General features: G+C 39.5%; 1 pseudogene; it reads right to left on the bottom strand.

Moving 5' to 3' along the window:
* Positions 1-13,111: 13,111 nt before the first annotated feature.
* On the bottom strand, positions 13,112-15,959 carry LOC129075516 (AP-1 complex subunit beta-1-like; annotated as a pseudogene).
* Between the last annotated feature and the right edge of the window lie 10,320 nt (positions 15,960-26,279).

The raw sequence follows: 26,279 nt of genomic DNA, 5'->3' as shown, positions 1-26,279 counted from the left end.
AACTTCCCCAATAAGGAAAGAAAAAGTAACACAAGTCCAGGAAGCACCGAGGGTCCCATTCAAGAAGGACCCATTATCATTAAAATAGCAAATATCAAAGACAAAGAGGGAATCTTAAAGGCAGCAAAGGAGAAACAGGAAGTAACATACAAGAGAGCCCCGGTATGGCTAGCAGCTGACTTCTCAAGAGAAACGCTACAAGCCAGAACGGAATGTAAAGAAATATTCCCAGTAATGAAAAGCAAGGGCCTGCAACCAAACTGCTCTAACCAGCAAGGCTCTCCATTTAAATGGAAGGTGAAATAAGGAGTTTCCCAGACAAAAGAAGGATAAAAGGACACACATCCACCAAACCCACACTGCAAAATATGCTAAAGAGACTGCTTTGAGATTAAAAAAAAGAATTTATGACTACCCAGTTTGTTTCACAGTTGCCAATAGTGATATTACCAATATTTTTAATTTGTATTAATCTGATGGTGACAATGATGTGTTATTTTAATTGTTACTTTATTATTTGTTGAAATAAAACCTGTTTTTGTATATTTCTTCCCTGTTTCTACTATTTTAAAAAGCGTTAAATGTCTTTTTGGTATTCTTTATTCATTTATTGATTTAAGGTTTGTAGAATATTTTTCCCTAAAAAAAAAACAAACCCAACTATTAACCCTTTTTTAGATATGTGGCAAATACTTTCCCATTCTATTACTTGTCTTTTAACGTTTTTATATGTATGTTACTATATAGTCTTAAAGGTTTAATATAGTCATATTGTCAATATTTTACTTTATAACTTCTGAGTTTGAATATTTTACTTCAGGTTAAGAAAAATATTAGTTTGTATTTTCTCCTAAAACTCCTTAGATTCTATATATTGATTTTTAACTCACCTGAATATTTCTCATATAATGTGTGTTTGTTCTATTTCAAGTAATAGTGGTCCATGCACCTCATTTGTTGAATAGCCTTATTTTCCCTGTTTATTTTAAATATCAATTTAACCTTATATTACATTGTCAGACATATGTTTGTTTCTAGAATGCTCATTATATTTCATTGATCTACTTGATTATTTCTGTGTTGGTGTCATGTTTTAATTGCTGAGACTTTATAATGGTTTTAAATTTTTTAAGAATTTATACTTGACTTTGATATTTAAGGAAAATAAATAAAATCAATTTGCATTTAAGACAGAAAGAAAGATAGAAAGGAAAAGAAAGAAAGAAGAAAGAAAGAAAGAAAGAAAGAAAGAAAGGAAAAAAGAAAGAGAAAGAAAGATTGAACTCCTACTTTTTGAGACAACATGGATGGAACTGGAGAATATAATGTCAAGTGAAATAAGACAGTTGGTGAAAGACAAATATCATATGATCTTGCCTATAAGTGGAGTCTATTCAACAAAATAAACTAATGAACAAAATAAACCACAGGCATGGAAACATGGAGCAAACTGGAAGTAACCAGAGGGGAGGGGGAAAGAGGACAATGGTGGAAAGAAGGGGAAGGTACTAGAAAAAGGACATGTATGAATGACCCATGGACATAGATAACAGTGTGGGAACTGACTGTGAGAGCAGAGAGTTGGGGGTATGATGTGTGGAGGGGGAAAGTGGGAAAAATTGAGACAATTGTAATAGAATAAACATGACTTAAAAATTAAAAAGAAATAAAATTAAAAAAAACTTTAAAAAAAGGAAATGAAATATCAGAAGGAAAAATCAGGAAAGGAATCCCCTTTGCTATAGCAACAAGAAAAATGAAGTACCTAGTAATAAACTTAACCAAGGAGGTAAAAGATCTGTACACAGAAAACTATACAATGCTGAAGAAAGATATTAAGGAAGACACAAATAAATGGAAGCATATACTATGTTCATGGATTGGAAGAACTAATATCATCAAAATGTCCATAACTCAAAGGAATTTATAGATTCAATGCAATCTCTGTTAAAATACCAATGACATATTTCTCAGATATAGAACAAACACTTCAAAAACTTATATGGTACCATAAATGACCCCGAATAGCCACAGCAGTTTTGAGAAAGAGAAACAAAGTAGAAGGGATCACAATGCCTGACATCTAGCTATATTACAAGGCCACTGTAATCAAAACAGTCTGGGACTGACATAGGAAGAGACACATAGATCAGTGGAACAGAATAGAGAGCCCAGAAACAAACACATGTCTCTATGGTCAATTAATATTCGACAAAGGGTGCGGAAGTATAAAATCGAGTAACAATAGCCGCTTCGACAGATGGTGTGGGGAGATCTGTACAGCTACATGCAAAAAATTGAGAGTCGACCACCAACTTACACCATACAAAAATAAACTCAGGAAGGATAAAATACTTAAATGTAAGTCGCAACACCATAAAAGTCCTAGAGGAGAACTTAGGCAGGAAACTCTGAGATGTCCCATGCAGCAATATTTTCACCAATACGTCCCCTAGAGCAAGGGACATAAAGGAAAGAATAAACAATTGGGACTTCATCAAAATAAGAAGCTTCTTCATGGCTGAAGAAAACATCAGCAAAATGAAAAGGGAGTCAACCATATGGGAAAATATATTTGCCAATCATACCTCAGACTCGGGTTTGATCTCCAAAATAAATAAAGAACTCACACAACTCCACTCCAGGAAGACAAACAATCCAATTAAAAAATGGGCAAAGGACCTGAACAGACACTTCTCCAAGGAGTACATACACAGGGCTCAGAGATATATGAAAGGATGTTCAGCATCACTAGCCATCAGAGAAATGCAAATTAAAACCACAATGAGATTTCAGTTCACACCAGTCAGAATGACCACCATAAATAAATCAACAAACAATGGGTGCTGGCGAGGTTGTGGAGGAAAGGGAACCCTAGTACACTGTGGTAGAAATGCACACTCATGCAGCCATAGAGGAAAACAGTTTGGAAGTTCCTCAAAAGGTAAAAATGGAAGTGCCTTTTGACCCAGCGATTCCACTCCTGGGATTATACCCTAAGAATCCCCAAACAGCAATCCTAAAGAACCCATGTACCCCAATGTTCATAGCAGCACAATTTAAAATATTCAAGTGCTGGAAGCAACCTAAGTGCCCATGAGTAAATGAGTGGATCAAAATACTATGGTACATTTACACAGTGGAATACTATGCAGCAGAAAAAAAGAAAAATCTACCCTTCACGACAGCATGGATGGAACTGGAGAGCATTATCCTAAGTGAAATAAGCCAGGCGGTGAAAGACAAATATCATATGATCTCACCTATAAGCAGAACCTAATCAGCAAAGCAAGGAGGCAAGGAAAATATGACCAGCAACATTGAAAGAAAGAAGAAAGCGACAGGGACAGGAGGGAGGGAGGGAGGGAGGGAGGGAGGGGGTAGCTGGGAAGGGTAGGAGAAGGGTCAGATGAAGGAACAGGTGTGAAGGACACATGGTTGAAGCCAAGGTGGGGAAGGACTGAGGAAGGGAGGTGGGGGTGGGTGGAGCAGGGGAGAGTGCTGGCGGGTAAATTGAGATAAATGTATTGGAACAATAAAAAAAGTTTTAAAATTCCAAAGAAATAAATTAAAAATCTTTGAAAAATATGTGTGAGGGATACTTTTCAAAATTATTTTATTTTAAATTATATTTTATCAATTATGCTATTACAAATAAATTATGCTATATTTATTGATTATTTTATTGATTATGCTATCCTGATTTTTCCACTTTTCCTGCTGCTTCCACCCAGCACCTCCTACTCCCTCAGGCAATACCCCCCCCATCCGCCCCATTGTTCAAGTCCTTATTAGGTCATGAGTATAAGTTCTTTGCCTACTCCATTTCCTATACTATACTTTACACCCCCATGACTATTCTGGGACTACCTATTTGGGCTACTTAATCCCTTCACCTCTTCACCAATTCCCCCGCACCCCCTCCCATCTGGAAACCATCAAAATGCTCTCTGTATCCATTATTCTGTCTCTGTTCTTGTTTGCTTAGTTTGTTATTCAGATTCAATTGTTGACAGATTTGTATTTTTTTTTCCATTTTATTGTTTAGAGTTTTGATCTTTTTCTTAAATGTCCCTTTAACATTTCATATAAAAATAGTTTGATGATGATGAACTCCTTTATTTTTTCTTGTCTGGGAAGCACTTTATCTGCCCTTCCATTCTAAACGATAGCTTTGCTGGGTAGAGCAATCTTAGCTGTAGGTCCTTGCTTTTCATGACTGAATATTTCTTGCCAGTCCCTCCTAGACTGCAAAGTTTCTTTTGAGAAATCAGCTGACAGTCTTATGGGAACTTCTCTGAAGGTAACTAATTTCTTTTGTCTTACTGCTTTTAAGAGTTTCTCTTTATCTTTAACTTTGACATTTTAATTATGATATGTCTTGGAGTGGGTCTCTTTGCATCCATCTTCTTTGGGACTCTCAGTGCTTCCTGGACTTGCATGTCTATTTCCTTCACCAAATTAAGGAAGTTTTCTTTCATTATTTTTTCAAGTAAATTTCCAATTTCTTGCTCTTTCTCTTCTCCATCTGGCACCAATATGATGTAAATGTTGGATCTCTGCTTGTACTATCCTCTTTTCTAGGATTCTTTTTACTTCTTGTTTTGATTGGTTGTTTTTTCCTTATTTATGTTCCAAGTCATTGACTTGATTTTTACTGCTGTTTCTCTGTAAATTGTTCTTTATTTCAATTGGTGTATCCTTCATTTCTGACAGGATCAGGTTTATGCTGCTGAGGTCCTCATTCAGTTCCTTTTAGCATCCTTATAACCAGTGTTTTGAACTCTGCATCTGATAGGGTGCTTATCTCCATTTCTTTTAGCTCTTTTTTCTGGAGTTTTCATCTGTTCTTTCATTTGGGCCTGTTTCTTTATCTCCTCATTTTGGTAGCCTCCCTGTGTTTTATGTATTAGGTAGAGCTGCTTTGACTCTGTGTCTTGGTAGTGTGGGCTTAACATAGTAGGTGTCCTGTGGGATTCAGTGGCACAGCCTCCCCTATCACCCAAGCTGGGTACTAGAGGTGTGCCCTTTGTGTGTTCTGAGTACACTATCCACTTGTAGTTGAGCCTTGGTTGCTGTTTACAGATCAATGGGAAGGATTTACCCAGGCCAGTCAGCTGCAAGGACTGGCTGTTACCACTGACCACCAACCTCCACCCTCCATGGAGGATCAGCTGTGCTGGGGTAGAGTGGTGGTACTCAGACGTGGCTTGCAGCTGTCTGCTGGGTACACTGGCCCTGAGGTTTCCCAGGTGGTTCAGGCCAAGGTCAGCCCCCACCTGCATTTTTCCTGGGGTCACCCTGCCTGAGCTATAAAGCAATCTGAGATGGCTGCTACTTGTACTGGGCTTAGAAATTTCAAGTGAAGCCAAGCTGTGAATCTTGGATGGCTCCTGCAAGTGCTGGGCCTGGGGCTCCCTAAGGCCAGCTGTTGCTTGTTTGATAGGATTTAGGAAGTTGTGAAGTATGAGACAAAACAAGCCATTTATATGGAAAAGCAGGTTTGGTGGGCCTGTAAATTGGGTGGGGCAGAGTCTCTGGGGATATCCAAGGTGGGTCAAACAGTGTCAGCCAGGCTGATGGAGTCTAAGATATCACACCAGCTTACCAGTTCCATGGGGAGAGGGTTTAGAAGAAAGACAATGGCCTCTGCTTGTCTTGATGTCAGATGCTTAATTTTCTCCCTGTGTACCAGTGGTACCTTTCAAGCTGCTACCCTGGTGTTGGAGCTCAAAGAGAATGAGTCTGAGTAGGTGAGTTTGTGTGTGGGTTCTTTAAGAGGAACTGCTTGAGGTTCCAGAAGTTTCTTCCATGGACTCAATCCCTGCTTGTTTTTGCAGCCAGAAGTTGTGGGGACTTATTTTCCTGGCACTGGAATCCTGGGCTAGGGGGCCTGGTATGGGGGTGGGACTCCTTGCTCCAGAGATATCCTTCCTGAATATTGTTTAAAGATTTTATTTATTTATTTTTAGAGAGAAGGGAAAGGAGGGAGAGAAACATCCATGTGTAGTTACCTCTTGAGTGCCCCATACTGGGGACCTTGCCAGCAACCCAGGCATGTGCCCTGACTGGGAATTGAACTGGTGACCCTTTGGTTTGCAGAGCAGTGCTCAATCCTCTGAGCCCCATCAGCCAGGGTTCCCTCCCGAATTATACACCACATGTGGGTGAGGGACCAGCATCTTCCATGTCTGTGTCCCTCCTACAAGTCTGGGTAGATTTGGTTTCTCTAATCCCATACTGTTCACACTTCCCTTCAACTCAATTTCTGATGGTCTGAGTGATAGTTGTTCTATATTTTAGTTGCAATTTTGATGTAGTGGTGTGAAGAGGTGAGCCATGTCTGCCTACATTGCCATCTTGACTGGAAGTCTTTTCAAAATTATTTCAGAAGGGTACAGGGGCAAGAAAATTTTGAACATTTTTGCTTTGAGTTCTTGTAAATTTCTCCTTAGTTATACACTATACACTTCCAGTCCAAGAAAACATTATTTTTCCCAGATTCTTCTACCCAAGGGAAAGCTGAACTCGAGGTACAATTCTTGATTTCAGATTGAAACTACCATTCTCAGGGAATCTCAGTGAAACTCCTGGATTCTGGTGGAAGTGGTTTTCAATCAGGGATGACTTGGCCCCCCAGGGGACATTTGGTATTATCTGGAGATATGTTTGGTTGTCATATCTTGGAGAGGTCTGCTACTGGCATCTAGTGGGTTAAGGCCAGAGATCCTCTAAACATCTTGCAATTTACAGGAAAACCTTCCACAACAAAAAATTGTCTCAAAATATCAATGGTGTTGAGGTTGAGAAAACCTGTAAGGCATGCATTCCTGAATGAATGCAATCAATCAGTGCTAGCTAGATCAAGTGGTGTCTTAAATCAGTACTGTGTATCAGGTACTATGCTAGGCTTTCAGAATATATTGATGAACATGACAGACCCCAAAGCCAGCTTTAATGGAGTTTAGAGTACCAGCCCAACACAATGTATTTCCTAGGCTCAGAGCACCTTGCTCAAATAACAAAGTTTCCCCCTCTATCATGTCTTACATTCCTCTTGACTTCGGGGGTGCTTTAAAAACCCTCAACTATTCATTTGCTTGGGTTAGGGGCTTCTATGCCCTGTGTTGAATCACCTTTCCTCAGATAATCACCTGAAAGCTCTCATCTTCACAACACTTCCTCTTCTTTTAAACATCTTCTTGACTCAACAGCATGACTCCTGAGCAGTTGCATTCCCATCTTTCTGGTTTCTATCAGCTAGCTGAGAGGTGAGATCACTGTGATCACCCCAGGGAAGGACCCTTTGCCCCAAATGCCTCTTAAGAAGTAATATGTATAGTAAACAACCACATTTACATGCTTGATCCTTGGGTTTTTCATCTATGTTTAACCAGTGGCATCTGAGAATGTGCTTTCTTACAAATAGTCGGCAAAATAAAGTTAACTGTTTAAACAATAACTACAAGACAGCCACTATACAATGTCACTTTCAGCATTCTGTTCCATTCTGAGCTCTTAGGGCCTGAAGACACTGTAGGAATTTCTTCACATCTAGGAGCCTACAAATCCAAATGTTCATTCAGTAATGCAGCCTTTTTGTGACATCTATAATTAACAATAACTAACATTTATTGAATGCTTATTATATGCCAGGCACTGCACTGAGCTTTCCAAAGGCCAGCCCATTATATGTATCATGCAAGATTGATAAACACAGGTCAATGAGATTCTTCTTATACAGCCCATACAAGTTCTGATGATCTTTGACTTTAAGGCTACTGACTATGCCCATAATACAAATAGCTATTAACCCCCTTCCTCTAAAATATGTTCCTTATTCTTTGATGCAGTAAACATTTAGTAGGCATGTTTGAGGTGCCTGCTTACACATACACTCTTTGAGAACTGCTTCTTACCTATAGTCTCTGCTGAAGGTATGAGTCTAAGCTCACTAAGTGAATCCATTCATTCTAAGTAATTAAACTGAACCTACTTAATCCAAGATGGACAAATCCAATCCTCTTCCTAGAAATACAGAATTGAGGTCCTAGAAGACTGAGTTTTTTAGCTATTTGAGGATGACCATGATACTAAATGGGCAAGCAATTGAATGAATTGAAAAAGCAGGTCTGCAGTGAGAGAAGAGTAGATCAGAGATGCCATGGGAGAGAAACTGTGTGATTCCAGGTAGTGTCAAATTCTGATAGTTTTCCAGCTCCTATGGGAACTGGCTTACTTTGCTTACTGACATTCATTTCTGTGACAATCCCATGTGTCATTTATTTTTAATAAACTTTTTTATTAAAAATATTGTATTTATTTTTAGAGAGAGGGGAAAGGAGTGAGAAAGAGGGACAAAAACATCAATATGTGAGTGAAACATTGATCAGTTGCCTCTCTTATACCCCCAACTGGGAACCTGCCCTGAAACCCAGGCACGTGCCCTGACTGGGAATCGAATTGGCAACTTTTCAGTCTGTGGGATGATGCCCAATCCACTGAGCCTCACCAGTCAGGGCTAAACTCTTTTTTTTAAGCTATATTGGGTGAGTATGTTTCTTGCAACCAGTGATTCGTGGCTAAAATAAAAACCTTTTTTGAGAGGCTACTAGACAATAAACACCTTACTAAAGCTAGAGTATCCTAGTCCACAGTAATTGACTATCTAAAACTTTATGATGTTTATGTCTTGAATCCCCTTATCTAGTAGTAAATTATCTACTGTTTTCATTCATTCATATAGACATTGAACATGTATTGGGTGTCTAGTATGTGCCCAATGTTCAGCAGATCACACAAGGACAAAATATGAAACTTGCTTTCAATAAGCTTAAAAATTTACTAGGAAACTGAGAGTACAAAGCAAAAAAAAATGTTACTATAATAACATACACATAAAACATGAGATTTCAGAGGAGGGAGCAATTAATTTTCACTCTAAAAACTGGGGAAGGCTTCATAGAGAAAGTGCCATATGAGCTGAAGTCTGAAGGATGAGTGGAATTTTGGCAAGCAAAGAAAGTTGAGAATAAGAGTTAGCTATTGCCACAATCAAGGTTTGTATCAAACCATCACATAACTAAGTATCTTTAAACAACAATCACTTATTCTTACTCACACAACTGTAGGTTGTTTGGAAATCAGCTGATCTAGGCTGGTTCCACTGGGACTTGGCTATAATATGCAGGGGGTGTGTGTGTGTGTGTGCATGTGCGTGCATGTGTGTGATTCTTCTGGAGGCCAGGTTGAAAGGGCAACAGCTATCAAAAAAAAAAAAAGAAAAGAAAAGAAAAGCTTTTCTCATGGCCATAGCAGAAGTGCAAAATAGCAAGGCCAGCTACTCAAGAACATTCAAGTCACTGCTTACATCAAATCTGCTAACTCCTATTGGCCACAGTACATCACATTGCTGAATCCAAAGTTGAAAGGTGGAGAAGTATATTCTGCCTCTAGTGGAATTGTAAAGTTATATGGCAAAAGGTATGGATATAGGGAAGGTGAACAATTTAGAACAACCACAAAAATTCCAATCATAGAGATCAAAGAGATGGCTAAAAGCATGGAAGTATGAATATATGTGGATTGTTTAGAGGGAGGTGTTAGGGGTAAAAGTTAAAATAAGTTAAAGTTAAATTTTAAAAAGGTTTGATCAAAATTATTGAGAACCCTGAATGCCATGCTAAGGAATGTGAAAGTTATTGGGTTCACCTGATTATATCTGGGTTTTATAAATACAGAAAGCAAGAAGGCAATTTAGGAGGCCAATTTAATAGTTGAAGAATATATGAAAGTTGGGTGGATATGAGAGATGTTTGGAATATTTTAAGATATATCCATAAATTTTCTTATACTCCTCCTTTCAATAGATTAATTGCCCTTTTAAAAAAATTATTTATTGAGGAGTTGTTTTTTTTTTTTTGAGGGAGAAAGATTGATTGATTTGTTGTTCCATCCATCTAGGTATTCATTGGTTGATTCTTGTATGTATCCCAACCAGGGATGGAACCCGCAACCTTGGAGTATAGGGACAATGCTCCCACCAACTTAGCTAACCAGCCATGGCTAAATGTCCTCTTTTTGAGAGTAGGTTATATTCAGTAACTTGTCCTTATTTATTTTTTAAAAGATTTTATTTATTTATTCTTAAAGAGAGGAGAATGTAAGGAGAAAACAAGGGATATAAACATTAATGTGTGAGAGAAATGTTGATTGGTTACCTCTCGCACATGCCCTAGTGGGGGACCTGGTCTACCACCCACGCATGTGCTTTGACTAGGAATCAAACAAGTGACCCTTTGCCTCATGGGATGATGTCCAACCAACTGAGCCACACTGGTCAGGGTTGTAACTTGTCTTTATTGAATAGAATATGGTGGAAGTGAGGGTCTGCAACTTCTGAAACTAGGTCATAAAAAGCATGTTGGTTTCTTCCTTGCTCTTTCTTGAATCACTCACTCTGAGGTGATGTAGCTGCCATGTGATGAGGTGCTCAAGCAGCTCAGTGAAAAGGTCCATCTACTGAAGAATTAATACCTTTTGCCAATAGCCAATGAGGGAACTGTGACCTCCTGACAATGGTTGCATAAGTGAGCAAGTTTGAATGCTTATCCTGTGGTTTCACTCAAGCCTTCAGATGGCTACGTCGTAAACTGACATTTTGACTGCTATTTCATAAGAGACTCTGAGCCAGAACCACTCAGCTAAGCCATTCTCAGAGTCCTCATCCACAGAAACCAAGTGGGATAATAAGTGTTTATTATATTAAGATGCTAAGTTTCAAGATGATTTGTTACACAGCAATAGATAAATATGACAGTTTGGATGTATAAGGTGAGAGAAAACATAAGGCAAATTTCTGGCTTAAGCCACTGGATACTGTGATTTACTGAGAAGGGAAGAGAGAGGGAAGGGCAAGTTTGAGGGATAGTATCCAGGAAGTAAGACAAAGTGTTCATTTTGCTCAGATTTTTGGACTGAATGGTGTCCCCCTCTCAAAACTTATACATTGGACTCCTAACCCTCAGTGCAGCTGTATTAGGTGATAGTGCCTTTGGAGAAGTAATTAAGGCTAATTAAGGTTATATGGGTGGGGCTTTTTTTCTGACAGGACTGTTGTCCTTGTAAGAAGAGGAAGAGACACCAGAGAACTTTCCATGCATGCAGAGAAGAGGCCATGTAATGACATAGCAAGAAAGTGGTAGTCTTCAACCCAATGATAGAGCGCTCATCAGACACCAATCCTGCTGGCATCTTGATCTTTCACTTCTGGTCTCCAGAACTGGGAAGTAAATTTCTATAATTTAACCTACCCCGTCTGTGTCAGTGTGTTATGGCAACCTGAGCTGACTAATATAGACAGGTCAAGTTTGTGACAGTTGAACATTTATGTTATGAATATGTTGTAGTCAGGGAGAGATATACCTGGAACTCAGAAGAGAGATGTGGCTATGGGAGTCATCTGATCATTAGCATTCGGAGGTGGGTAATACAGATCATCCAGAGATGAAAAGAACATGGAGAAGAAAAAGAAAGGGAGATAGGATGGAACTAGGGGATAGAGATAGAACCTATAACTTAGTGCTTCAACGAGGAAGAGAAGAGCGAAAACTTTGAAAGAGCTTTTAGAAAGATAGTCAACTGTAGCAGAAGTGAAGAGAGGTTTTGAAGCCAGAGAAGTTGAATGCACAGAAAATTTATGTGAGAAGAGGATCAAGACAGGCTGTTGAGCTTTCTAATAAAGAGTTCATTGCTAACTTTTGCAAGAAGGATTTACTTGGCTTCTGAAAAGCCAACTTACAGCTGATTGTGGTAGCCACTGTGCTGTGCTACCCATATCTCCTTTCAATGAAAGATGTGTTTTTTGGCTGCTGGGCATACTATCTGCACATGATGTTTGGCAGCCAGCTCCTTCAGAGATTGCTTCAGCTTCAGGGAGTCACTTCACCCAAGTCAATACTTTTTTTCAGGGTGACAGATATCTAATGACTGATCGCTGTGGGAGTATAAAAGTCTAGCCATCTCAGCCTAACTCAGGGCAACTCTGAAGGTCTATCCCCCTCTGGAGAGCCCTATGAAGTTGGCTGAGCAATCTTTGGGCCTGTATCACAGCTCATTTTCTTCCTCTACCTAATCCTCCTTCTTCCCCCTCCCTTTCACAGCTGTTAATCCCAAAGGAACTCAATTATAAATATCCTGCATTCTAACTCTGTCTCAGAATCTGCTGTCCAGAGAATCAAACTTGAAACATCAAATGAAGGAGAAAAGTAGAGGCTTCATGTACTGCTCTTCCAAGGCCTCAAAGAGCCAAAGAAAGATGGACCATAACCTCAGGGCAAGGATTTTTTACTGTAAGTCTCTTTCTATACAAGGACACACAGTAGGACATTCAGTAGGTGTTTTTGCCTTGGCTGTAGAACTCCGAAGAAAGACAAAATTGGCAGTTAAATGACTAATTCTTCAGAACAGAAAAATCTTTTTTTTATTTTCAGTGAAACTTCCTCTTGCTTTAATATTTTTGTCTTTTTCTGCTTTTTAAATGAGCTCTCAATTATAAACTTTCAAACTACACTAAAACATGCCAGCCATTGGCACAGTATGGAAAAGCCCACATGTAAGTACAGATAGCAATAGCAGGTGGCAAGAGGTGGGAAGTAATTAAAACAGTGGTTACCAAATGTTCACAGGAAGCTAAAACTATCCAACAGGTTGCCCTGGCCGGGTGGCTTAGTTGGTTAGAGCATCATCCCATACACCATAAGGCTGCGGGTTTGATTCCTGGTCTGAGCACATACCTAAGTTGCCAGATTGATCCCTAGTCAGGGTGCATGAGGGAGGCAAACAAAAGATGTTTTTCTCTCACATCAGTGTCTCTCTCTCTCTCTCTCTCTTCCTCTCTCTCTGAAATCAATGAACATATCCTCAGATGAGGATTTTAAAAAATACTATCTAACAGGTTGTGCTCTAATTTAGCACCGGTTACACTAGTCACTACCTTCTTGGGTGGCCGCAGTGTATTTAAGTTCAGATTCTATACTGCAATACAATTTCTTCCAGTTAAGAGTTCTTGGCTTACACCAATCACAGGGTGGCTGGAGGGAAACAGACCAGTCTATTCATCTTTCAAAATGCTGTTGTAGACCTGATGGATATACTGAGAGATTTCAGGAGCTCTGCACTTCAGCAACAACATGTAATTGGGGTTTCCTGGCCAGATACATAGCTCAGCCAAGATCCAAATGCCATCAGTGAGCTTCAGAGATTGGTACAGCATGTCCTGCCCTTCTACATTCCTCTTGGCAATAGTATAAATGTCATTTTGCAGATTGCAAGAAACAGTGTCACCATTTAAATGATATTGCTTAATATGAAACTGAAGTTCATTTTCATTTGGGAATATCTTCATATTTCAAGGAAGAATTGGCACTTCATTTTGCCATGTTCTACAAAAAACACATTGAGTAAGATGAGGCAGCTAGAGTAGAAAGCATCAGTTTGTTTCAACAGCCCCCTGAAGTTTATTCAGAGATTCCATCTTTATGACTGGGTCCAAGGTATTGAAAGGCAGAGAGACATCAATGTTCTGGTTTGGCATCAGTGGTGTATGGATGGCCAGAGGAGTGATGGGGAGGACACTAAAACTATTCTTGTTAAACTGGATTGCAAGGTCTGCCATGTGCTGCAGAGCTTTATTGGTGAAGTTCATTTCCATATAGATGTACCCCTGATGATGAGTAAGTGTTCCAGATATCTCCAACCCTTTAGCCTTTACTGCAGGTGACCAGACAACCTTAGAAACCACGTATCCACCATATGCCACACCTATCCCTGTAGAGAGTTCAAATTGATCATTCAGACCACTGATGACCACAACAGGAGTAGGTGAAGGTGCAAAGGTTGCAGGCACTGATGATGGGATGAAGGGTTGTCCCATTGCCAGACTTCCCCCAATGCCCCAACCAAGGTCATTGACAAACAGACTATCTAGTCCTTCTCCCTAGAGATCCACTGCTCCCACACCTGTTGAAGTTACCTGCGACACATTGACTGGGGGATCAAAGTCAAGATTTCAAAGGTCTCCCAGAAGGTCATCTTGAGAAGGACTAACTTGAAGCTTCTCCATCATGGTGGCAGTGGTGGTGCCAATAGGGCTGTCACCAGCATCAGTGCTCCCATAATGTATTGGCAAGTGTTTTCAATGGATTCCATGACTCCTTGCCATGAAAGCATTGGGAGACTTGTGGTATACAGAGGCCAAAGGACCAATGTGGCAGATTAGCTCATCCAGCTAAATTGGCTCAATAAGATCTGTTTCCTCAGAGATCATGGCTTCTCAGACAAGACTACTTCTGTGACAATGTCTATTGAGAAAAGTCACCAATAAATATAGCCCCTATCTCAAAGGTCAGGATTATCCGAATCCTGTGTTGCCAAGCTCAAGACCTGCTGTACCAGATCGTGTGTTTCTGATGGATCCTTGAGATACAGTTTCACTATGGCAGTAAACAGAATGAGCTGCACTTGGGTGCTTTCATCATGATACCCTTCAGGAGGCTCCCTAAGAACTCATCTGCATTGTCAATTTTTTTCAGAATATTCTCCTACAATCCAAATCATAACATCGGTCTCATCCAACATATCTAAGGTCTCACACAGAATGGCAATGATACTTTCATACTTACTGGGGCACTTGCAGAAGATGTCCCTGATGACAACAATTGCATCTTGGACCACATAATTTACTTTGGTCTGGATGAGATCAAGTAGTGTGCTTAAACAACCTTCTGCAGATTATTCCACCTTGATGGTACACTGTCTAATGTTTCACAAAACTTTGAAAACGAAGTCAACATCAACCTCTGTGGCATATTCTTTCAGTTCTTCCAGAACCTGAGCAATATTGGCTTGGAATGCCATTCAAATAACAATGTCCAACTTCTCTAGTTTAACATATATGAGATTATTATACTTCACAAAGAAGACTTTGATTTCCTACTTTAAGATTTCAGGCCTTTTATGGACAATTAGGTTGATGTTCCTCAGGGCAATGTACTGTACTTCTGGCTCTCAGACTGCAAAGTGACAAGTGGAGGGACCAATTTCTTCAGCAGCATATAGTAGTAGGTAGAGTCCTTGGGTAACAACTGTAGAAATTTCATTAGGACTTTTACTGCTGGATGTATCACTGCTGAGGTGGCATGAAATAGCCAGGTAGTTACCTGATCACAGAAGTTCTGAGCATCCTAGCCATCTTTAGGGTTGTAATTGGACAGGCAGTCCAAGATGAAAACCTGGCCTCATTCCAGACTGACCTCAAAACCTGGACTCATTCAGGGCTGTCAGCAACTCATTAATGTTCTGGAGATTCAAAATGAGTAAGTTGCTATTTGGGTGAGATTTGCTCATTTCAGATAATGCACAACAGTAGCTACCATCACTGGTTTTGAATTTGCTATGAGGTCTGCAGAGAATCCAGAAATCCCTGATCTTCCACCATTTGAGCATTGATATCATGGAGTTTTGCCATGCAGACTGCTGCTATTTTCAGAACATAGGGATCTTCATCCTTGAAGCACTTGTAGAAGGGCTCACAGAGATATTCTGTAATCTTGTCTACCCAGATTCATCCCATGGTTCTGACTGCAAAGGCTCAAATCAGAGGATTGGGATCTTCACAGTCCTGCACAAAGCTGTTGATGGCCATGATGGCCATGTCTGGCTGACTCTTGGCATAGTTCATCAAGTAGAGATACACAAAGCTTCTTTAGTTCCAGATTGTCAGATTGCACACAATTCATTACATCTGGAAAGAAGGAGCTAATATCCTTTCCCGCAGTCATAGCAGCAATCACTTGCTTCACAGCCTCTTTACTCTTTTATTTCTTTTCATTGTTAAGTTTACCTTTTAATTAAAAAATTTCTCCTTTTTTGTTGGTTGTGAAGTACTTGAAATCAGTCATGGTGTTGGCTCTTTCATGTGCACCAGAGGCAAGGGCAGGGTGGCAGCAGCAGCCAGAGAGCACAGTCTGAGTGGTATAGTAATTGTTTCCTGCACATCCAGCAGACAGAAGAATCTTAGATTGATCTGCATTGTCTTCTTTCTGCCCCTAGCCAGCCACACACACACACACACACACACACACACACACACACACACACACCCCTTTCATATCTCTTGGAAATAACTGATCCCCTTTTAGTTCTTCCCTGGTTGAAGTCAGACAGGAAAAGTCATTATACTGTCTGTCTATTCCCTCTAGCCAGGAAGGTTATAGGGAAAGGAAGAGAGAGAAGGAGAAATGAATGGCCAGAAGCACTTTCAATTTTTAATAACAGGAGCATCCCTGACAGCCGGGATCAAGCCAACCACTAAGCTTCAAATTTGAATTACTTTAAACTTATTCCTCAGATGACAGGAACTCAGTCAATGGGAACAAACACATTGCTGGGTTGAAATGTCTAGGAGAATCATGGGGCAGGTCCAGAAGGAAGCTATACTGTTCTTAGCAGTCCTCCAACATGACAGACCCAAAGTCTTCTCTCTGGAAAACATGGGGCAGAAAAGAATGCTTAGTGAGGTGCATTGTGATCACCAAAGAGGGAACTTCCCATGAAGGCCCCAAACTGCAACTCAAAGGGCTCCTTTTTTCATGCAGTTTCTGACTGAGACCAGTAAAATCTCTATGCTCATGTGTAAGAGACATGCAGGGAGGCAGGTGAAGACCACGAGTGTCATGATTACCCAAGACCAGAGTTGCAAAATGCAGACACTGTGGCATTTTAGGAGGTGCAGATGCTAACTGTAATCTACCTAAGCCCAAAGTTAACAGCTCTGGAAAAACAGAATTACATGCAGGATACATGCAGGAAAGAAAACAGAAAGAATTTTCCAGGACATTTGCATTGCCTAGGTGAAATTGTCAACCTTTGGAAGCTTAGTAAATGAATGATAACAGGAAAAAACTGAGATACAATAGGTTATAAAACCAGCATGGATTTAGTTTAAAACAATTTCCCAGGAAATGTTAGGAAAAAAGGACTTGCTTCAAACACTTTCCCAGTGTAAGATATTCTCAAAAATGTCTGTGACGGTGTTTTGAATTTAAGGCTAGAACGGTGCTATTCTAGAAAATGGGCGGAAAAAAGGATGGGAAAGGGATTACAAAAGCTATAGAAAAAGGAATCTCATAACGGGAATGCCGAGACAAAGAAATATGACCCAAATGAAAGAACAGATCAAAACTGTAGGAAAAAATACAACTAAGTGATGAAGAGATAGCCGACTTATCAGATGCACAGTTCAAAACACTGGTTATCAGGATGCTCACAGAAATAGTTGAGTATGGTTGTAAAGTGGAGGGAAAAGGTGAAGGCTATGCAAAGTGAAATAAAGAAAAATATGCAGGGAACCAACAGTAAAGGGAAGGAAACAGGAACTCAAATCAATGATTTGGAGCAGAAAGAAGAAATAAATATTCAACCAGAACAGAATGAAGAAACAAGAATTCAAAAAAATGAAGGAGAGGCTTAGGAACTTCTGGGACAACTTTAAACCTTTCAACATCTGAATCATAGGGATGCCAGGAGGAGAAGAGGGAGAGCAAGAAATTGAAAACTTATTTGAATAAATAATGAAGGAGAACTTGCCCAATCTGGCCAAGGAAATAGCCTTCCAGGAAGTCCAGGAAGCTCAGAGAGTCCCCAGAGAGGACTCAAGGAAGCACACCTGAAGTCACATCATAATTACATTACCCAAGACTAAAGATAAGGAGAGAATTTTTTTAAAAATATTTTATTTATTTTATTTTTACACAAAGGGGAAGGGAAGAAGAAAGAGAGGGAGAGGAACATCAATGTGTGGTTGCCTCGCACATGCTTACCAATGGGGATCTGGCCCACAACCCAGGCATGTGCCCTAACTGGGAGTCGATCCAGCAACCCTTTGGTTCACAGGCCAGCACTCAATCCACTAAGCCACACCAGCCAGGACTAGATAAGGTGAGAATATTAAAAGCAGCAAGAGAAAAGAAGATAGTTATATACAAAGGAGTTCCCATAGGACTATAAGCTGATTTCTCAAAAGAAACCTTGCAGACAAGAAGGGGCTGGCAAGAAGTATTCAAAGTTGTGAAAGGCAAGAACCTCAATCCAAGATGACTCTATCCAGCAAAGCTATCATTTAGAATGGAAGGGCAGATAAAGTGCTTCCCAGATAAGGTCAAGTTCAAGGAGTTCATCATCACCAAGCCCTTATTATATGAAATGTTAAAGGGACTTACCTGAGAAAAAGAAGATCAAAACTATGAACAGTATAATGACAACAATCTCACAACAATCAACAATTGAATCTAAAAAACAAAAAGAAAAAACAAGCAAACAACTAGAAGAGGAATGGAATCACAGAAATGGAGATCACATGGAGGGTTATCAGCGGGGAGGGGAAGTGGGGACAATGGGGGAAAAGGTACAGGGAATAAAAAGCATAAATGGTAGGTACAAAATAGGCAGGGGGAGGTTAAGAACAGTATAGGAAATGGAGAAGCCAAAGAACTTTATATGTACGACCCATTGGGGGGGGAAATAAGAAAAAGGAATTTCGACACCATAGGAATCTAAGTGGACTTGACATTTCATATCAGTACACATGGAAAAATAATGCTCAATCTCCAGCAATTACATTTAAATAAAAAATTTGCGCAGAATTTTTTTAAATCCAAAAGTATAAAAATGTCCAAACCAGGTACATGTCTTACAGGCAATTGCCTTATTCACTAACCTCACATGGTTTCATTTTCCCACATTATTTTTCTTCAGGTTCCATAGCATTTTTAAATCTGAACAGCAAAATAACTTGAAGATAGATATGAATATGGATAGGGACATGGATTTAGACTTAGATTATGTCTCTACAAATGTAGTAGGAGGGGTAAAAAGTATATACTCCAAGGATCTTCTTAAACTTCTGCTTCAAACCAATACTCCTCCAAAATCTAGTGGTTTTCCACTGAACTACAATGTTATTGTGTTTTATGTAACCCTAAAATGGAATGCACAAATGAATGCAATGAGAGTAGATTCCAGCATGGACCCTATGTCACCCCAGAGCTAATATATTCATTATTTGGTCTTCTAGTACCTTGTTGCTTCATGTTCTACCTCAACTAATTAAACTACAAATTATTATGACTCTAATATCCTCAAGTTTCATTGGTCATTTTCAAACTATAGATAGAATTGTCAATTATTCATCCACTAAATCAGCATATATTTATTGCGTGACACTTCTGTGGCAGGAACCATGTTATACCCTGGGGATGCAGGATGATAAAGCTCGAGTCTTTGCTTGTGAGCAGTCCAGAGTCCAGACTAGAAGAACTTCAAGCAGATGCAATTCAAATGTGGAGTAACCAGAGCTGAGGCCAGAAGTGTACACATTGGACAAGAGGGGCAAGTGAGTAGGACAGGGTGCCATGGAAGGCTCCAAGAAGTGGTATTTGACCTCCACCAAAGCCCAGCCTTTGTCATTGTCAATTGTAAGCTCTATGAGAGCAGGGGCTGTCCATCATTTTACCACTGTGTCTTCAGTCCCTGGAGTAGTGCCTAACACTCAGCAAATAAAACTCAGGAGGTAAGTCTTTCTTTGAAAATGTTACAAGGAAAAGAAAAGATCTGCTGAAATATTTACCCCTTCATTTTCATAGTGGAAAATATACTTGCAATGCATATGTGCTAAATAAATAAATAAATGGGAAAAATGAACATTTAGGAAAGGAGCCAGTTCAGTTCCATAACTATTCACAATGACAGTTCAGTTCAGTAAACTTTGGTTACTAGACCTAGTACTCAGTGCTGGAGCTACAAGGATGACTAAGATGCAGGTCTTGTCTTTAGGGTACTCATTGTCTCCTGGGGGTGGCATTGCAAGATTACAGAGAAATATGACTGTATATTTAGGTCATTTGGATGTAAAGACATATTTCCCTCTCAGCAGGTTGAAGGATACATTAGAGAGGCAGATGTGGCTTGGCAACTTCCAGCTCCATTACAGCCTGGACAGATTCAGAGTAATTCTCCTCCTTAGAAGAAATATCTAGTTATCAGGAGGTTCAGCTTATATGTATATTAAATACTAATATTTTAAGTTTTAGGAAGAACCTGCAAAAAATTATAATCAGATTTCAAAGGATGCAAATCTCATGAACACTCTCTGGTTTGAAGTTTAAACATAACTAATGCAAACTTTGAAAGGAATGAAGGCTCCCAGGGTGGAGATGAGAGTATTTTTAGGAATGAAGAATAGGGGGAGGAAGCAAAGATTTGCATATATTTATTTGAACTTAGATTTTAAGTATAAATTACTAATTCTAAAGTTCTTTGTCTTAATGGTAGTGGCATACACTATCATGAGAGAAAATCTAGAATTTAGAAGGAATCTAGCCAGAACCTAGACAATAGATAAGCTAGGTAAGATGACAAACTTTGAAGTATGTTGGATCTGAGCCAAATTCAGTCTAGAGTTGTGCTTTGTTTAGTCACCACAACATTTTTTTAAAAAGGAAGAGGTATTTGAATGCCTTTAGCCAGAACAAGCACTCTCTGGTTTGTGATAGCTTCTACCATTCCTCATTGGCTTATACTAACCCACCTTATCCATTGATGATCCCTGACTGACTGCTGAAAAGGCATTTGGGTATATGATCCCTGATTTAGTGACTTGTTCCCATTCAACAGCTAGATGAGCAAATGCTTCAAATTGGCACTACAGAACCCTTAATTTTAAGGGAAGTGTTAAAGAGCACCAACAGGTTAGCAAATATTAGCAAGGGACACTGACATTGTTATGGCTGCCTTGAAATGTCTGGACGGGAATCTTGCCCTACCTTCCCACTTCTCTAAATCTTAGGCCTCTCATTTGCCAGCACTGTCCCTTACTACTGCCAGAAAGTGCAAAGTACAGCTGGCCAAGGAATCCCATTCCATTCAAAACCTGCTTATAGTAGCTTCAGGAAAGAGAAAGTTTTTTTTTTCCTTCTTCGTTTTCCATCCACAGCAACTGCAGAAGCAGAGCAATACAAAAGCAGGAGAAGGACAGTACTGACATTGCTTAGAGGGTACATGGAAGAGAGTGTAATGGCAAAGATAAAATGAAAATGAAGAAACATAAAGCAGGCAAGAGGGAGCCAAATGAGAATTAGAGAGAGGCTCTCTTTAAAGGTACCCACCTCATTCCTGTCATAAACTCAGAATATCAGCACTAGAAAGGGCCTAGAGTAACTGTCTGGCCTAACCTTCTTACTATACCAAGGAAGAAAAAGAAGTTAGAGAAAAAGTAACTTGTTTAAGATCACACAGTGAGTGAGTGACTTGCTGAGCTGAATCTTGAACTAAGGTTTCCTGCAATTTCCCAAGCTGTTTTCACTCACAATCAAAAAATGGTGGGGTGGAGTGCTTGGTGAAAACATTTCATCCTGTCTGCCATTTCCAAAGTCAATGTTTCCTGGGGTTGGAGTGTTAGAGGGGGCATTCATTTATTCACTCATTTACTCAAGAATAACCACCTGCTAAGTGTCAGGTACGGTAATTGACTCTGGATCTATAAAGAGCAAGAAAACATGGTCTCTTCTAGTGCTCAGCACAGAATAGGTACTTAGTAGCTCTTTCCCAGCTTTCTAGAGAGTGCTGCCTAATAGAAACATAATTTGAGGCACAATTGTGAATTATGGGTAATTTAAATTTTCTGATAGCCCCATTAAAATAAATAGAAACAGCTAAAATTAATTTTAATAACATATATTTAACTCATTATCATTTCCACGTGTAAAATGTTTAAAACTGTATTAATAAGATATTTAACTTTTTTTTGTACCAGGTATTTAAAATCTGGTGTGCACTTACCACTTACAGCACACCTCAATTTGGGCTACATTTTTGAACAATATTTATTTATTTATTTGTTTGCTTGTTTGTTTGTTTTTAGAGGGAGGAGGAGGAAGGGAGAAAGACAGGGAGAGAAACATCAATGTGCAAGATAAACATCAATCAGTTGACTCCCAACCTGCCTCCAGCTGAGGACCTAGCCTGAAACCCAGGCATGTGCCCCCACCAGAAACTGAAAAGACGACCCCTTGGCCCATGGAACAATGCCTGACCCACTGAGCCTCACCAACCAAGGCTGGGCTACATTTCAAAAGGTCAATAGCCACATATGACTATTGACCACTGTACTGGATAGTGTGGGCCTAAGGTAAATGACAGCCCTTGCACCCAAACACCCAACTTTGGTGAAAGCCAGGTTAGTCTCTCTGAAGCCTCATAATCTATAAGCCTATTGTTTGGTGACATAAAGCTGGGAAATGAAGTGGAGACTACAGAGGTTTGCAGGTTCTAGAACACAGTAGGCCTTAGGCCTTCAAGAATTTCATAATTTTGCCTATTCATGACATGTCCTAAGCTATTCAGCCAGTAAGCAAATGCATACCTACAGTTGCATGTGGCTTTGTTGCTTTCAGTTTTAAAAGTTTCATGCCAATTAAGAGTGGAATAACAAAATCAGCAGTGACCCTACCCTTTATGGTGAACAAATCTACTATATAGTCTAAGCAGAAACAAGAAAACCCAATTCAAAGTGTTCAAATCAGTGTGAAAATTGTTCATCAGAGAAAACCAAAACTTCACTTTGGGTTGAAAAGACCTGAGGAACCCAAGTCCATCAACAAAAGTGACAGTAGTATTCTTGAATCTGAGGGTTCCCAAAGGTTTCTAGACTGAGCCCAGGAGAATGTTGAGCCCACTTTAACTTAAATATTTTGGCCTAGTTCCAGGACCTCAGCCTTTCCATTGGGAACAGTGCCTGGGTCTCTGGCATTTTTTCCCCTTCATGAATTCCTATTTACAACTCATTTGCAGCCTGGATTCAGCCTGAAAGCATCTCGGATTCTACCATTCCCCCCACACAAAATCAAGTGTTCTCAGAACAGCTCTCAACTGTACAGTGCAAAAAATTAGCATCACAAAGTTATAAGCATTGCTTGCTACCTTCATCCTTGTCTGCATGTTACTCTTTTAGAAAACATGGTTTGAGAATCCTGGAGTATGAGGATTAGATTCTAAGTAGACTCATATTTCATTTTGTTCCCAGAATCACATTGTTAGAACAGGAAGGAACTTTAGAGATGATATAGTTCCATTTCTACTTCTTTATATCATAAATGAAGAAAATGAAACTCATAAAAGGGCAGTGACTTGCCTAAGTCACTGGAAGATGATAGAATGAAGGCTTTCAGTGTTATATCCAGTGCTCTTTACAGCATTTCCAGCTACATCCTGGTTTTGAGAAGTCTTGAGTGTTTCAAGGTATCACGGAGACATAGAAAACCTCACGTCTTCATTCAGTGGGTACTCTGATCTCAACCTCATACCAATCAAATCAAGATTTTAAAGGTCTGTTTTACTAGTCCTGAGATATTTTACTTTTCGGAAACTATACAAGCATGGGCATAAAACTTAACAGCATGTCTTCTCTTGTTACTTTTGTGTTTACTTTCAAGAAATAGCCATTTAATAAATCATTTTCTAGATCTCCATTGGAGTCCCATTCCAATGAGATTATACCCACCATTTCTGTACCTACCTACCATTGTCACCTCTAAATCTGGAAATAGGGTTTGGCAGTGACAAGTATGCCCTCTGCTGACTGGATGTCTGCTTTGCAGTCATGTCTTATAATCTGCACTTGCACATTTGGAGCCTCAGCTGCCTGAGAGATATATTAAACAGAAACATTAATAAGTTTTCTTATTTCTTATAAAGAATCTGTAAATTTTTTTGGCAAATCAATGTACTTGATACTCATTTGTTATAATAAAAGCTATTATTAAAGGTCCAGCCCTGGCCAGTGTGGTTGGGTTTTGACCCGCAAACCGAAAGGTCACAGGTTCAATTCCTGGTCAGGATACATGCCTAGGTTGTAGGTTTGGTCCCCAGTTTGGGGCTTCCTGTGGAAGGCAGCCTATCGATGTTTCTGTCTCACACCAATGCTTCTCTCCCTCTGTTTCCCCCTCCTTTCCCTTCTCTCTAAAATGAAAAATAAAATAAAATTTTAAAGGTCTTTCCAAGTTCTGCTTTTCTACAGATTTTGCCAGGAAAGTATATTTGTAGCATTTACCATCCTCCCACCCTATGTAAAAAGTTAAAATGTATAAATAGCTCTTTCAAAATATGAACTATAACTCAGTATGAAAGCAAGCTTTTAAAAGGAACTCCTTTCCCCAGCATGAAAAGTAATTAGGAATACATTTTTAGGCCTTCCTATATCCCCAGCTCTCCTGGGGTGTGCTTTAGGATGTGTCACTTTTCTCACATGCCTCCTTCTGTCCTCCCCCTACCAGAATTGCCTCAGGAGACTTGAGCTTCTCATTCTCAAACTTTCTCAGCTGGAGGCCTCCCAGTGCTCTCTCAGTATTGTTTTTTACTGCTCTCTCTCTCTCTCCCCCCCACACTCTCCCTCTCCCTCCCTACTTCTCTCCCTTCCTTTCCTGCCTGCCCTGCCTGAGAGGCACCTCCAAAGAAACCTGATTGGTATGGACACTGGATGGAATGCGTTTTGTGTTTGCTACCTGCAGGGAAGTATAGATACTACTGAAGAACAAACAGCAACCCAGTGTAAGTCTCCAGGAGTTCAACATTAGGACTAAGACATTAGTCTAGTTGGGATGGGATAGGGGGTCAGAATTTCATGATTGTCTGCATTCTCTTAAACCACCTTGGAGGATGGGACATCTAGAATTGTGCTTGGAGTTCTGACTCAACTGTATTATAATTCATTATGAAAAATCTGAAGATGAGAGGACAGGAAAGCACTGCCCCCCCCCCCCAGAGAGTTTGAGTGAGAAGGAGTGGGCAGAGGATGTCTCAGGATAGACTTCGGGTTTGGGTGGAAGAAACAAAAGTAAATTATAAGACCAAGAGGGTGAAATAAATCCAGGAGGATCCAGGAGGAAAGAGGAACGTGAGAGTAGTTGCAGAATGCTGAACAAAACCTGAGTTCTCATGCAGTCCGAAAGATCTTGTGCGTGAAATTAGACCGCCAACTTATATCATACACGAGAATAAACTCAAAGTGGATTAAAGAAAACTAAGTCTCAAAACCATAAAAATCTTAGAAGAAAACATATGCAGTAAAATTTCAGACATTTCTTGTAACAATATTTTTGCAGGTATATCTCTTCAGGTAAGGGAAACAAAGGGAAAAATAAACAAATGTGACTATATCAAACTAAAAAGGTTTTGCACAGCAAAAGAAGCCATCAATAAAATGAAAAGGGAACCCACTGAATGGGAGAACATATTTGCCAATGATACAGCTGATAAATGGTTAATTTCCAAAATAGGTAAAGAACTTACACGATTCAACACCAAGATGAGAAACAACTTAGTTAAAAAATGTGAAAAATACATGAATAGACACTTCTTAAAAGAGGACACACAGATGACCAACAGACATGAAAAAAAAAATGCTCAGCATCACTAGTCATCAGAGAGATGCAATCTAAAACCACGATGAGATGTCAGAATGGCTACCATCAATAAATTAACAAAGAACAAGTGCTGGCAACATTGTGGGGAAAAGAGAACCCTTATGCACTACTGGTAGGAATGCAGACTGGTGCAGCCACTGTGGAAAACACTATGGAGTTTCCTCAAAAATTAAAAATAGAACTGCCTTTTGGCCTGGTGATCCCACTTCTGGGAATTTATTCAAAGAAATCCAAAACACTAATTCAAAAGAATATATCCATCCCCATGTTCATTGCAGTGCTATTTAGTATAGCCAAGATCTAGAAACAGCCCAAGTGCCCATCAGTAGATGAATAGATAAAAATCTGTGGTACATTTATACAGTGGAATACTACTTGCCTGTAAAAAAGAAGGAAATCTTATCCTTTGTGACAGTGTGGTTAGACCTGGAGAGCATTATGCTAAATGAAATAAGCTAGTCAGAGAAAGACAAATACCATATGATCTCACTTATAGATGGAATCTAATGAACAAAATAAATTGAGGAACAAAATAAAAACAGAGGCATGGATACATTTAACAGACTGACAGCTGTCAGGAGAAAGGTTGGGGTGGATGGATGAAAAAAGGTGAAGGGATTAAGCAAAAAATATGTGATATATATTTTATATAATGTTATACATTAATAAATAATATAATAAATGTGATAGATAGATAGATAGACAGACAGACAGACAGACACAGACAACAGTGTGGTGATAGCC

This window comes from Pteronotus mesoamericanus, unplaced genomic scaffold (assembly GCF_021234165.1).
Source record: "Pteronotus mesoamericanus isolate MK-2021 breed Mesoamerican mustached bat unplaced genomic scaffold, CSHL_Meso_final contig_55, whole genome shotgun sequence".
NCBI classification, from domain to species: Eukaryota; Metazoa; Chordata; class Mammalia; order Chiroptera; family Mormoopidae; genus Pteronotus; species Pteronotus mesoamericanus.
The sequence above is the reverse complement of the archived record's forward strand: the minus strand, read 5'-3'. Positions and strand labels throughout refer to the sequence as shown.